This window comes from Hermetia illucens, chromosome 2 (assembly GCF_905115235.1).
Source record: "Hermetia illucens chromosome 2, iHerIll2.2.curated.20191125, whole genome shotgun sequence".
Classification (NCBI taxonomy): Eukaryota; Metazoa; Arthropoda; class Insecta; order Diptera; family Stratiomyidae; genus Hermetia; species Hermetia illucens.
Genome location: NC_051850.1, coordinates 170,398,131 through 170,412,007, shown reverse-complemented (window position 1 = coordinate 170,412,007; position 13,877 = coordinate 170,398,131). Strand labels below are relative to the sequence as shown.

Sequence of the window (13,877 nt, the reverse complement as noted above, 5' to 3'; positions counted from 1 at the left end):
AGGCCGTTTACATTGTTGTCGGCCAGTCTACTCTTCGTCATTCGAAAAACTTGGATTATGCTCGTGCATGTCTTATTGAAAGAGCATACATTTTTATTAGCGAAACCATTAGATAGGACGGTCCAGCTTTTGACCCTTCATTCAACATGTCTTTCGTGAATAATAATTTTACGCAAGAGTTTTTTTCCAATGTTAATGGTTTCTGAGTTGGTCGGAAAACAATATTTTCTTCATGGTCAGACATAGAACAACCAACTGTAACACTCCCAACCTCCATGAGTAGTAAGCATCATCTGTGACATGAGGCCGCCATTTTAAACGGATCTTTTCACATAATACGAACAAACAGATGGTCCTAGGCCTCAGTTGATTTCCTCGGGCGTCCACTACCCTTCCTTCTTGGAACGGGGTTCCTGTAACCGAGTAAGACTACGAGGTGCTGAATCCCTTAGCAACTACTCTACGATTAGGACCTTTTTGTACCACTTTAAGGAAAAAGGGCTTCAGTTTCTCAGACAATTGCTTTATTAATTGATTAACACCAACCATGCAGATGGAGAGAATGCTATAACCTGGGTTTTGTTGGAGTTTATATTCAGCTCGACTATACTTGCCCCTATTTCCAAATTCTGAGTCATTTGGCAAAGATCCGTCAATCATCGAGATTACTGAGAGAGCAAACAGACGTAATTGAGCTGGGAAGATATCGTTGTCCATTGAGCACCTCCGCGTCCTCTGGACAAGGCAGTATGAAGAACATCACCGATAACAAGAAGAAATAATATCGGTAAGAAGCTGCAATCCTGACGGGCTCCATTTTGACGACCTGCAGTACGTAACATTTTACGTCATCATATATCGCACTGATAATAGCTATTGATTTCTCCGGAATTCATAGTGCACGTCAGATACACTCCCTGTTCACACTATCAAAAACTTTCTCGGAATCGGTAAGGAGCAGGTAAAGCGATGATCTAAACTCCACGACTCTGCCAAAATGATCCGTAGGGTATTGATGTGGTCAATGTAGGAGGGTCCGGAGCGAAAACCAGCTTGCTCTCCGTCGGTAAAACTTTCAAGTGATGCTTTTTGAAATTTTAACGATCATCCCCTTCTTCCAATCCCTGGGAAAAGTTTCGAATTCCCTAGATTTTCGTACGAAGTGAAGTCCAAAATCTTCAGAAACTGCATGTGCAGTGATGAACAACTCTGCGGAGAGACTGTCAAGGCCAGGCCGGGATGATTTCCCTTGAGAGCCACTAGCCATTTCATCTCCAAAAGGGGAACCTCGCCGGATGAGATACTGTTAAGAACCGTTATGAAGTATTTTTTCAATCTTTTCAGTTGCTCATCATTGTGGATGGTAGTCGAACGTTGATGTCCTTCACAGGACCATCGAAAGATTTGCGATCAAGCTCTTGTGTGATGCGATATACAATTCTGAAATCATTGCGATCTGCGTTGGTCACGGGCGAATACAATCCTGACAACATTGCTTCCTACAGTAGTGTACCGATGCGGTCTTCAATGAAGTTCTGTAATACGCTTCAATGCACTGATCCAATTGGATTGTTGCGCCAACGATTATTATTATTAATATTTTCAGGAAATTATTCAAGGTATCTGGCGTCTGATCCACAAAATAGCTTTCTTACTGCCGAGCGACAGCCTGATCGTATAAGCGGTCTACGAGAAGCTGACGACGTGACACGGAAGCGACCTCCACTATAATCGTTCTAGTCACCAAGGCCAGGTTCCCCATTACATATCCGCACAAAATGTTGACAGAGCCCACCTTGACATTTAGGTCGCCCGTCACCATCACACCTTTGGGAAGTCCCTCCTGAGCTGAATGTAATTGGCGCAAAATATTCTACAATTGTGATGTTCTTTGACACTAATCTTGCAGTCAAAATCCTGTGAGAAATCGACCCCAGCTTAAAAGAGCGCTCTTTGTCACTTGTCTTTCTAGAATATAAAAGCACATTGTCACAAGACAGAAAGCAGTAATCTCCAGCGCTCCAGGTGAGCCATCAGGAAGGGCCCAAGATATCCGGCTTATATCATTGGAATTCCGGCTCGAACCGCGAAAGCAAACCATCTGTAAACTCTCGGTACTCCTGTCGTGCATACATTCCAGAATCAACATCATAAGCCATTTCCATGGAGTTCTGCAAGAATTGCGCGTGAGACTTAGCTTACGCAATTTTTTCCACGATGGGTGCAATCCGACATCGACAATAGATGTCCTCATTTAAGACCAGATTATAGCATATTACGCCTTTGATCAAACCGAACGTCTTCATGTATTTTTGTTTAAAATCGAGCCCTGATTCCGCCATTCAGTTGATATCAGACCGCATCAATTGAAGAGTAATTTTCTCTCAATTTTCTGGTTCATGTGCTCCTCTTTAAGGCGTAGCCTTACGTATGCCCTGAGAACAGCGTGAGCGAAGTGGTTATCAGACCTAGTTCGCTCCCATATATATTTGCCCACAAACACCATGGGTGAAAATTATATTTACAAGAAAAGCAGCTCAATATTCTGGCCTAAACTGAAGTAATTTTTGTTTAGAATTGAGAGAGCCCGGACCGTAGACGTCTGTACATTGTCTGAACTTTAAGTGTTAGCCCAAAGGAGAATCTCATGGACCAGTGAAGTGGCAGAAAATGGCTGGCTCAATTACAACCAAAAATTATTTCAGCTTCTGCAGCTTAGGCCAGAAATTCTAATCGTCTTTTCATGTGGATATAATTCAAACCCATATAAGGGAGCGAACAACATCTTGTAACCACTTCGGTCACGCTGCTCCCAGGGCAAAGGTCTGATGAGTTGCGTCTTCCCTGCACGAAACCATATTCGTCTGTAAATCTCCACCTGTAGTACCGCGGGATGACGTTCATTGTCTTTGGTAGACGGCTAGTGCTCAGAACTATAGACGGCAATAAGACAGATGACACTGCGGTGGGTTATCGATTTGAGATGTTCATTGATGGGTCAAAATACACATCATAAACAAAAAGTTAAAAGACTTGAATGAATACTACGCTATACACGTATGAGCTTTGGGCTGGATGATTCGCCAAATTGTGCTGCATATAGTAGCACAGTTGGAGGTTGCACTCCCAAGGGTCACGGTATATAGAAGGAGGAGAAATGGTGGTGGACCTTCAGAGACCGGGGGTCTTTTTTAATGGGCGCTATTCCCACACGCACCCGCTCTTACTCCCTCATTTGTGCGGGACGCTAGACTGGATGTGTCTTTCCAAGATTTTCCACCACCGTGCACGAACAGAAAAAATAAATATATTAATCGTAGAATAAACCGAGTCTGGCGGCAAGGACCCCAATAAACCAGTGCACCTTGCAAACTGTCTATAAGTATTAAAAGAAGGCCGAAGATGGCTACGGTTTCTTACCAGTGCAGAGGCAACTCTTCAGACGCTGCCTCACCTCTCTCCTGGGAGCAGCGTGACCGAAGCTGAAAAGTTGCCTCTGCCCTGGAAAGAAACCGTCTTCGTCCCTCTTTTAATTTTGGAAACTTCCGTGGAGTTCGTGGACCATCGAGAGTGGAAGCAAGTTGGTCTCCATTTGGTCCGGTCCGGCATTAAGTCGATGCGGACTTAGGAATCCACCGTTCCCTTAAAAAAAAGAAATTGTCTGTACGTTTTTGGCGCAATTTTTCTCATGAGTGGGTTTAGTTGTAGGAAGGCTAGACGCCCCTTGATCTAGCGCAGGTTGTGAACCTTCATTATCTGGAGTCAGCGGCTGTCATTCGGGGGTCAGCCAAATATAAACGGGATTTTTTTTTTAATGGTGTTTCTGAGTTCGAACTAATTTCAAAACATTCGTTAATCAATTGCGCACGCAAGAGTTCAAGTTCAATCGCATATTCGCTTGTCTTTGCTCGTCTTTTTTATTCAGGCCTGCAGGGATGAATCCATGCCTCATCGGTGACTGTATCACTGAGAAAACCTTCTCGTTCTTCAGCATAGCGAGCCAAAAGCCTCTGGCAAATTTTCAAACGGACTTTTTTTATCAAGAGGAAATTGCTGAGGTACCTATCGTGCTCAGATTTTTAAGAATCAAAGGTCTTCTCTAATGATGGAGAAAAACTTTCATGGCACGAGTTGCTACTTTGGGGATATCAAGACTCTGATTAGCAAAGTGTAACTTTTCCATTTATTGTCAATCACAAAATGACAACAAAACGCTTTAATTAGATTATTAGTTCCGTAGTACGCATGTCATTACAAAAAATTGACAAATTGATATCAGAATGACCGAGACAATTGGCAGCTAGCTGTAGATTGATTCGAGCCTGTTTCTTAAGAAGACCTCGTGGCTCTGATCCTGCTACCGACAGGTAGGCGAGCTGCTCAGGCGGGTGGGTTTGGAGCTGCTCAGCCGTGGTGAGTTGTGCTGCGATACTTTGGTGTGGAGTTCGAATGAATCACAGCTAAGCGTCTCCACCCGACTTTAAATTTGTTAAAATTTAAAGGTTTCACTTCCATTCGCATTAAAAATGTTATAATAATTCGTTGAGCAACAAAAATAGGAACTAATCTTTCTTGGAAAAAAATCAGTCTTCCGAGTCTCCAACAACGCTTTATAACTAAATTGCCGTTTATGGGGTTTGCAAGTCTGATTCAGAAGTTTCCAAACCAATTTAAATTTAGAATTTTCCAAATTAATTTCAGAACTTTCAATTTCAGAATTTTCCATTTTTAATGCAGACTTTTCAATTTCTAATTCAGAATATTTTAAACATTCTACTATCAAGTTTTACACCATGTTTTTATCACTGGATAAGGATGGAGCTGGGGTTCTTTGAAGAAAATCTAAGCAATTCATTAATTTTCTATTATTATTTGTTTTAATGGAAAATATAATCCCTTCAATCTGCTATGTTTTTCATGAACACTAGCTATAAATCGTGTCTGCACGCTAAATGTTCGCATCGTAACTGGGAAAATCGAGGAACTCGCAAGAGCCCCTCGGAAAAGGCGCATTGATATCTACGCTCTGCAAAAAAAAAACCCGATGGTCTGGTGCGAAAAGCTGCTACTTAGAGCGCGAACGTGATAGAAATTGCTATAAACTTCTCTATTTTGGTAGTCCACACACTCGATACGGTGTTGGCGTTGCCATGTCAGAGGCTGTGGTGCCATTAACGCAGTCGAACGATTTGATGGCCAGATCAAGAAGCTCATTATTATACATCAGCTGATCGAATTATTCAGCTATCTCAAAAACTTAAAAGTGAAGGTCCACTCGCAAATATTGAAGCTTCATCGGTCGACACGTGATTGCACACCTTTGTGCTAGCCAGGCTCGGGAAAATGGGGGGGGGGGGGAGACTTTCTTTGAGCGCTATGACCCATCGCGTGTCATTATGTAAAATTCACGTGTATATATCAGTGGGTAGGCCCGCATCAGATCTTCAAAATAATCGCACAGACAGGGATTCGTGTAAGCCTAACGATTAAACGAAAACGCAAGCTAAAAGCTGAAAAATTTAAAATAAAAATAAACAACGACGCGACCGCGCGCCTGGAGGTGTAAATCTTTGGATCAGAGAGCCGCGATTGAGGGGGGAAGATCCCACAGGAAAACCAACGAGGGGTATTCCTTCCTTCTCTCCTTCTCCTTAGTCCCTACATGCTCTCACAACTAGGGGCATTCTCCACAATAATGACCGGAGGGTTTCACGGAAGGGAGAGAACCTCAGAGGCCGCGCCTCAGTAAACATCTGAGGCAAAAGAAACAGGAATCGAGACTTTGATCCGTCGTGGACCCTCCCTCTCGACCGCAGCACTCGGCTCCAGAGATATATGGCTCCATGCGGGCGGTCGAGCCGTTGTTTTTAGTTTTATTTTAATTTTTCAGGTTTCAGTTCGCGTTTTGGTTTAACCGTCAGGTTTACGACAATCCCTATGTTTGCGCTATTATTTTCAAAATCCGGCATGGACCTACGCACTGGTACACGTGAATTTTGTAAAATGACACGTGAGCTATCGTAGCGCTCAAAGGAAACCTCCCCTCATTTTCCCGAGCCTGGGTAGCAGCATATGTGCTATTATTTTCAAGATCCGATTTTGATTTTTTTGAAGCTAAGTTGAGTTCAAGGTTCTTCAGCCTTAAATTTGATGTATTCCAGAACTGCCCACGCTGGGCGCCACTTATAACGAACATTGGAATTTACATTATTTGGCCAATTCTCAGCATTAAGGTTTTGTCTGAAACGAAATCTTATCAAAATCGGTTTACTGTCTATCTGGCTGTCTGTCTCAGATAGTTTTCTCAGAAAAGAGTGTGCTGATTAACACCAAATTTGACGGAAAAGTAGAAATTATGGACGCCCACGCTTGCTATGGAACAAATATCCACTCAAATATTTTTATATAAGAAATACACAAAACCTTTCATACTTGAACCGTCCAACTTCGGTTTCCCGACTTATTACGGTTTTGTGTTAAACACAAATTAAACAAAAAATTAAAATCGGTTTGCTCTCTGTCCGTCTGTCTTTCACATGGATTTTCCTCGGCAGCAGTTTTAGCGATTGACACTAAAAGGTTACATTATTCTACGTCGAATTTCAGGGGGGTCCCCGTACAGGCAAAAGGGGACTGGTTTTGCCAATTGTTGGATTGTTTCATTTCTTTTTGATTTTCGTATATTGAATACTGGCTTTCGCCCTTTCCAAGTTATATATGTGCATGTAATGTTCTCGTTATGGCTATAATGCCAATATATTTTCTAGAGATTCCTAGAGGGGGCCCTTAGTTAAAATGTTAGATTTTTAGTTCCTATCTATTATATAAGATTCTTCTTGTAATTCATTTTTATAATTTTATTCCCGCACACAATCTTTGATTCATGCATTACCCTAAACATCCTCAAAAGATTAAGGAAGTTTGAATCCTAAAAACTGACGATTTTTTTTTCAGATTTTTCGGTTTGGTAGACTGTGAGAATGGGTCGGTTAAAGAAGTGATCACTTTGAACCGCCCGTACTCCCCACCTTTCTAACAAATATCGGAAAGTACTATCCGAGGCCTTTCATTTGATACTCCACATGACTATATATGATACTACCCCCCCTCTTAAATTCCCACCGGCCCACCAAATTTGGTATCAATCGCTAAAACCGTCTCTGAATGAACAAGCGGGCTCCCGGTCGTCGATATCCCCCGACCGCAGCGCCTCGGTGGTGGACAACTTGGCATATATTGCTACAAGTGATTTGGATCTGGAGAAGGAGGAGTTCGAACGAAGTACGATCTCACCGAGAACACTAGTAACAAGACCAAACAAAGGTGAACTGAAGGCAGATCGACGACAAAAACCGTGATAACGCCCACCGGTAAAGGATAAGGTATAGGCAAGGTCAACAAACGCCAAGGGTGAAGGAGCGTATAAAAGGAGTAACCTTGTCGGGCTTATATAGACAAGAGTCCCGATCCGGAAGAATTACCCTTCACCCAGCTTTGGACTTTGACGGAAAGAGCCGTCAATGTGGCCCAATGCATCGTCTAGCATATAACGCGTCCATGCCTAGGCGGTTCTTAACCAGCCTTCGATCAGCCTGCCACCGAGCCAGAAGAGCAGTTCAGAGGGCAGTAGGTAGAGTCGATCAGGGTCACAAAGAGCTCGAATATAAGGCAGCCAGCAAAACCCTCAAGCTCGCCACCGAGCCAGGAGAGCGGTTCAGAGGCGGTAAATATGATGACGTAACGTGGGAGATCCACGGCATACCTCTCGGTTGCTTATAGCCAGGTTGGTGCCCTCGATCATACTCTATGCGATCCCAGTTTGGAGGGAGGTGTTGTGGATGTCAGTTAACACTAACAAACTGAGTGCAATGCACAGAAGGATAGCCCTGAGGGGGTATGCTCTGCCTTCAGGACTGTCTCAGATGATGCAACATTCGTCATCTCTGGAATGTTGCCGATTGGCATCTTGGCAAACGATATGGCGACCATATACAATGCGAAACCAATCTCCCCTCACCGCAGACGAAGAATGCTGAGAAGGAGAGATGAATAAATAGGTGGCAAGAGCAGTGTTAACGCTCGGGAAAGGGTCGGTGAACTCACTGGCTCATTCCTGCCATCAAGCAGTGGTTGGAGAGACGACTCGGTGAGATTAATTATAATCTGACCCAGTTTCCCACGGGGCACGGAGGATATCGCACAGGTTTAAATTGGAGGCCTCACTCGAATGTCCTAATTGCAATGGAGTCCCAGAGGACCCAGAGCATGTATTCTTCCACTGTCCGAGATGTGTGGAAGAATCTAAACGAGACTCTAGGAGACGTGTTGCTACGAGAAAATCTGGTGCTGAAAATGATAGCACAACCAAAGAATTGCTGTCAACTCTGCCGAACTAGAATAAAGTCCCGACAAAGTGTACTCGAATAAAAGGACACTTTTATTAAATTTATTTAAACAATAACAATTTCATATGAATGCTGATATCTCAAATTCCTAATCTTCCTCCTAAGCCAATTTACGACGATTCCATGCGCTTAGGGAGGCAAAGCGCCCACTACCCCTATAATTCGATCGACGACGAACTGGTCCAACTGAATGGTAGTCTGTACGCTGAGTGGACATATATGAATTTCGAGGAGGAGAAGAGCTGAAACACCTGGATTGAGTGGAATAGCTACCCGGAAATTGTAGTGCAGCTCCATCTGCAACAAAACTGTGTTTAAAGTAGTCGCATCCTGACTTATGTTCCCACGTGGAATTCCTTGCTAGTTCGTCCGTACACGATCGAAAACCCATGAGGTGCGACATATTCTCATTGGAATCTTCTGGAGGATCCTCTTCAAACGAGCACATGACACTCAAATTCAACTTCAATTTGTGAAGTTGCAGCTGAAGTACCCTCTCTTCATTCATTTTAATTTTCTTGTTCACTCGTTCTAGGCAATTCAGCACATCATCTCCCGTAACTAGATCCTCGTACTTCCCGTCGTTCCGACGATAGACGAACCCTAAAGCATTGCGCTCTAAATTTTCGACCTCAGACTTTATGAACTTCAATTCTTGGACTTTTCCTAAATGGAAACTGATGGCTAGATCGATATTTGAGGACATTTTTTATAATATTTGTAGAGAACTGATTTCCAAGGATAACGATATCAATGTTACTTCTTTGATAAAATTTTTGATTTGAAGAAATAAGCTAGCTATTATCCGTTTATAGTCCTCAAAATTAATCAATAACAATCAGAGAATATAACAAGATAGGATAATTAAATTAAATCCTAAAACTTTAATTTAAGGAATTAATCTTAGCCCCTTTCCTACAAGATAGGGTGCGTTAAAATTCCTTGTAGGTTTAACAAAAACAACTTACTTTCTTCCTCTGTGGAGTTTTCTTGTAGCTGACCTATCGTCTGCATTGTGGGGCATACTTCCCCCTGTGCCTTTAAACGTTATGCTAAAAGACACTCCTTTCGCTGATCCGTAGTTTCCGTCGTTTTGGTTTATTCTCTATGGAAATTTCGCCAGCGCCTCGTGTGCAAGAAGGGACACCTCCCTTACCATAGTTCACTGAGGCATGACCTACGCTTAGCTGATCCCAAAACTCACGAACGGATCTCGAGTGAGCAACGAGGTCTACTAGCATCGGTTTAATGCACACTACCCAACCGTAATTTTAATTTTCAGTGTCCATAGTATGGTCCTCGTATTCGTCAAAGTCACATTGTACCAAGGTTTGGCAGCTGCTCAATAAAAATGAACTTGGACACTTGCTTTCAGGTCTGATTTTTTTAGGAACTTCAAAACTTTTGGATGATATGTAATGGTTTTTTTTTCCTCGAGACTGCAACTTTGCAGACCTCTTCAAATTTTTATTTCTGAAGAGGCCGTCCAGGATTCCAGCCTTGACGGTTTATATTTCCTTTCACAGGAATTTATTATCAAACTATCGACGTATCCCCGATCTGAAACCATTTATCTGGCATCCTAACCTACGCCATCGCTCCATCTCAGGCAGAGTCTGCCTGGTCTTCTTTTTCTACCATAGATATTGCACTTATAGACTTTCCGGACTGGATCATCCTCATCCATATAAATTAAATGACCCGCCCACCACAACCTATTGAGCCGGATTTTATCCACAACCTGACAGTCATGGTATCGCTCATGAGGTGAGTGAGGAAGGTCAAAAGAAATACACAAAACCTTTCATACCCGAAGCGTCCAGCTTCCGGTTTCCCGTCTTGTTTTTTATTTATAGTGGTCTAACTATTCATATTTCAAAATAAGGGCTTGAATCTCTTACGCCTGAAAACTCCTTCGTCCATTCTCCATTTGCTAGTCCTTTCAGCTACTAGCCAGTAAGCCAAGGGCGAGTTTATCGACCCAAATGGGATTCGTATGTATAGTCCCTCTTCAAGAAGCAGCAAAGGAATCCAAGGGCATAATGCTCAATATAATTTTCCAATTTCAAAATAACAAAGTAAAGAGGAATTAGGACCATAACATAATACGCAGCTCCTGCTACTTCCGGGTTAACTATCCAACTATTTATGATAAGACTTAAGATATATGATCCTCAAGTGCAGAGGTATTTAAGACAAGATAAGATTATTTTCAAAATGTTACAGCTAAGTCAGAATAGCCACCAGCAAGTCGGTATCTTGTACCCTCATACAATAATTTATGTAGAACATGACTCGACCCATTGGCAGAGCACTTGTGCATAAATGCACTCGGGAAAACTGCAATTCACTTAATTTCGATAAATATGGATAACAAAACTCACGCATGCGTGTTTTGCAAATAATCAAATTCAAATCTCTACATTGCTTTTTGTCAGATGAATTCAAAGTACAACACACTTAGATGTTGATTCGTATCTAAATTTGCATACATTGAATTGGACTATTTGCAAAAGTCTTGAATTTCGCGTATCCACTAGTTTTTGAAATCAGAGTTTCTTCGTGCGGTTCGGCTGTTTCCACAGCACTTTTAGTAGTGATATTCCGCACGACAGATAGTGTAAACTAAATTCGCAATCTCCAAGCAGCATCTGCATAGATAGATCCCTTGCCAGATCAAACTCAACTGAAATAGATATCTGATTTATTCATAAACCAAAGCTTCTTTATTTTGTACTATTCGCATAATCCCGGCGGAACTGTTGAGAGGAATTTTCACATGCCGGCTCACATCTTCACAACACATGCATGCCACTCAGTCGATAGACTCTTCTTGCACTTGCTCAGCAGGTTACCGCCAAGAGCACTGTCTACCCCACAGGTAGCAATCAACACCTTACACTGGGTTACACGTGAGTCCTGCAATGGACAGGGGAGGAAGTCTGGCTCATCAGCCAACAACTTACATTTTGTAGTTACACACGTGATGGGTGCATTCAAGTGTAAAAGCGCGCCCAATGCCTGCCGCAATGCTTCCGACGATGACGGTCGATAGTAGAACGAAGCGCACAAAAAAGCCGGGATAGATACAAAGCACTAGATACGAAGATACTATCTATATTCACTTTTATCGGAACCAGAGCGCTTACGCGATTTACGCGAAGCACGAAAAAGCCACTTTCCGTATATGAGCAGTAAACACTCCACTCACAATGCTACACATCTGAACGCCAAACGACAGACTGAAGCAGGCATTTTACTTTTAGAACGATGATACCACGCCACCAGCAGAAAGCAACCAAAGCAAAAGCAGAGCCAAAGCCGCTACAAGAGCCAGAGACTTCCATTCAGCCTCGATGCCTGCTCTTCCACACCACGCGATATTCAGACAAGACACTACTTATGCATGAAACGCAGCCCCAATAGTTGTTTTCATATCGGGCCCAGAAATGTTGTGGGGCTTCCCGAAAACATCTTGCCTGGGGCCCAGCCCGTTCGACATTCACACATCCCTGCAATCCTGATTCCTCCAAAGTACCGGGTGAAATCCTCCCAGATTTAGATGGAAATCCCAATGCCAACGTAGTTTTTCTGCACACGTTCACTATAACACGAATCATTAGATTGTGTACCCTATTGAATCCAACATGTCCTTGAAACCGCATACGCATCTGGATACTGTGTTTGGGTCCATGTCGGCTAACATATTCTCGAAAATGTCCAATGTCCCTAGCAAGCTATTAAGCCTCACTACTTGGATTCAGCCGGCGGCCGGCATAAGCAATAGATGACCATTTGCGGCTTGTTTTGCATGTTCCTTAGGGAAATACATGCCCCGAAGATTTCCAGGCAGAGGACTTTGCTGGCATCTAATTCTAATCCTTGCCGAAACGGGTTTCATATCCTCAAGCCTACCGATAGGAAATTAATAAAGGTTACACTCTTGGGTGGTAGGTTGTGGCCGGTTTCCATCTTACGGTTCAGAATTTTATATTTTATTCCTTGGAAGACTTTTCAATTAAGAAATAACAACAGGTGAACCACCCTCTTCAGGATCATCCGGTAGCAGTGTACATTGAGTGGAAACTGAATCAAATCGGAGGTAAAATCAAGCATAATTCGCTCTTTAAGGTTTCGTGTAAAGCAAAACCTTATTAAAATCGGTTTACTGTTTGCCTGTCTGCTTGTCCGTCTTTTTTTTCAGGAGGTGGACATCTTGAAAAGACACTGGTCTGGACACACCAGCGTGTGGGATTTTTAGCCACTAAAACCACCCCTGACTCCCTCCCTGCTCGCGGAACCACAATAAGATATTACATCACGGGGCGGAGTCAGCTCATTCTAGCTTAGTCACCTTTCTTCTATATGCGGCGCACGTGACCACGCTTTTCTCCTCTCCTCTGCCTTTCGCAGTTTGGTTTGGATAGATGCCATCATGGAGTTGACCGTGTCCCAATTTTCTTGATGTGCTACCATTTTCGGCACCAGATTTGCTAGTACCAGCATCTCTCCTACAGTCTCCTATAAATTCCGCCTTCTGTCTTCTGCCTTCCGCCTTCCTTCTACAAATCTCGGGCAGTGGAAGAATACATGCTCTGGGTCCTCTGGGACTCCATCGCATTTTGGACAGTCGGGTGAGGTCTTTAATTGAAACCTGCGCAGGTATTTGCGATATCATCCATGCCCCGTAAGAAACTGGGTGAGATTATAATTAATCTCACCGTGCCGCCTCTTCAACCACTCCTTGATGGCTGGAATGAGCCTATGAGTCCACCGACCCTTTCCCGAGCGTTCCCAACGTTCTTGCCATCTATTTATGGATCTCTCCCTCTCTGCGTTCTTCGTCCGCGATAAGGGAGAGATTGGTTTCGCATTCTATATATTCGCCATCTCATCTGCCAAGATGTCAATCAGCATCATCCCAGAGATGGCGAATGCAGCATCATCTGAGACAGTCCTGAAGGTAGAGCATACCCTTAAGGCTGTCCCCCTGTAGACTGCACTCAGTCTAGAGTTAACTGACATCCGCAACGCCTCCCTCCAAACTGGGGTCGCATAGAACATTATTGAAGTCACCACCCTGGCTATAAGCAACCTAGACATATGCCGTGACCCTCCCACGTTCGGCATAATCCTCGGCAGGGCCATATTAACAATCGATGATTGTACGTGTTGCTTATAGCTGAGCAAACAATTTGATGGCATCAGTGGTTGATCTGGCTTTTCGCCGCCTTGGCTCTCAACAACCGGTAGTAATCTATTATAGATTGCCCGCTCTAACATTTTCGCCACCGTGTCCAAAAGGCATATGGGTCGGTATGAGAATGGTTCACCTGGAGGTTTACCAGGCTTAGGCAGAAGTACCAACTTCTGTCGCTTCCATGCCACTGGAAATATTTGCTCGAACATGCACGCTTCGAACAACTTAGCGAACATGTCCGGTCTGGATTTCACGGCAAGCTTAAGGGCCTT

The 13,877-nt window shown here is 43.3% G+C and overlaps 1 protein-coding gene across 8 annotated transcripts in view; it reads right to left on the bottom strand.

Moving 5' to 3' along the window:
* The window catches only part of LOC119650384 (collagen alpha-1(XVIII) chain), a 768,837-nt gene extending 757,182 nt beyond the window's left edge, over window positions 1–11,655 (bottom strand). For all 8 annotated transcript variants that reach the window (XM_038053124.1, XM_038053126.1, XM_038053129.1 and 5 more), the window contains exon 1: window positions 11,372–11,655. The gene's annotated coding sequence lies outside the window, so the exon portion shown is untranslated. The remainder of the gene's footprint in view (window positions 1–11,371) is intronic.
* Window positions 11,656–13,877: the final 2,222 nt, after the last annotated feature.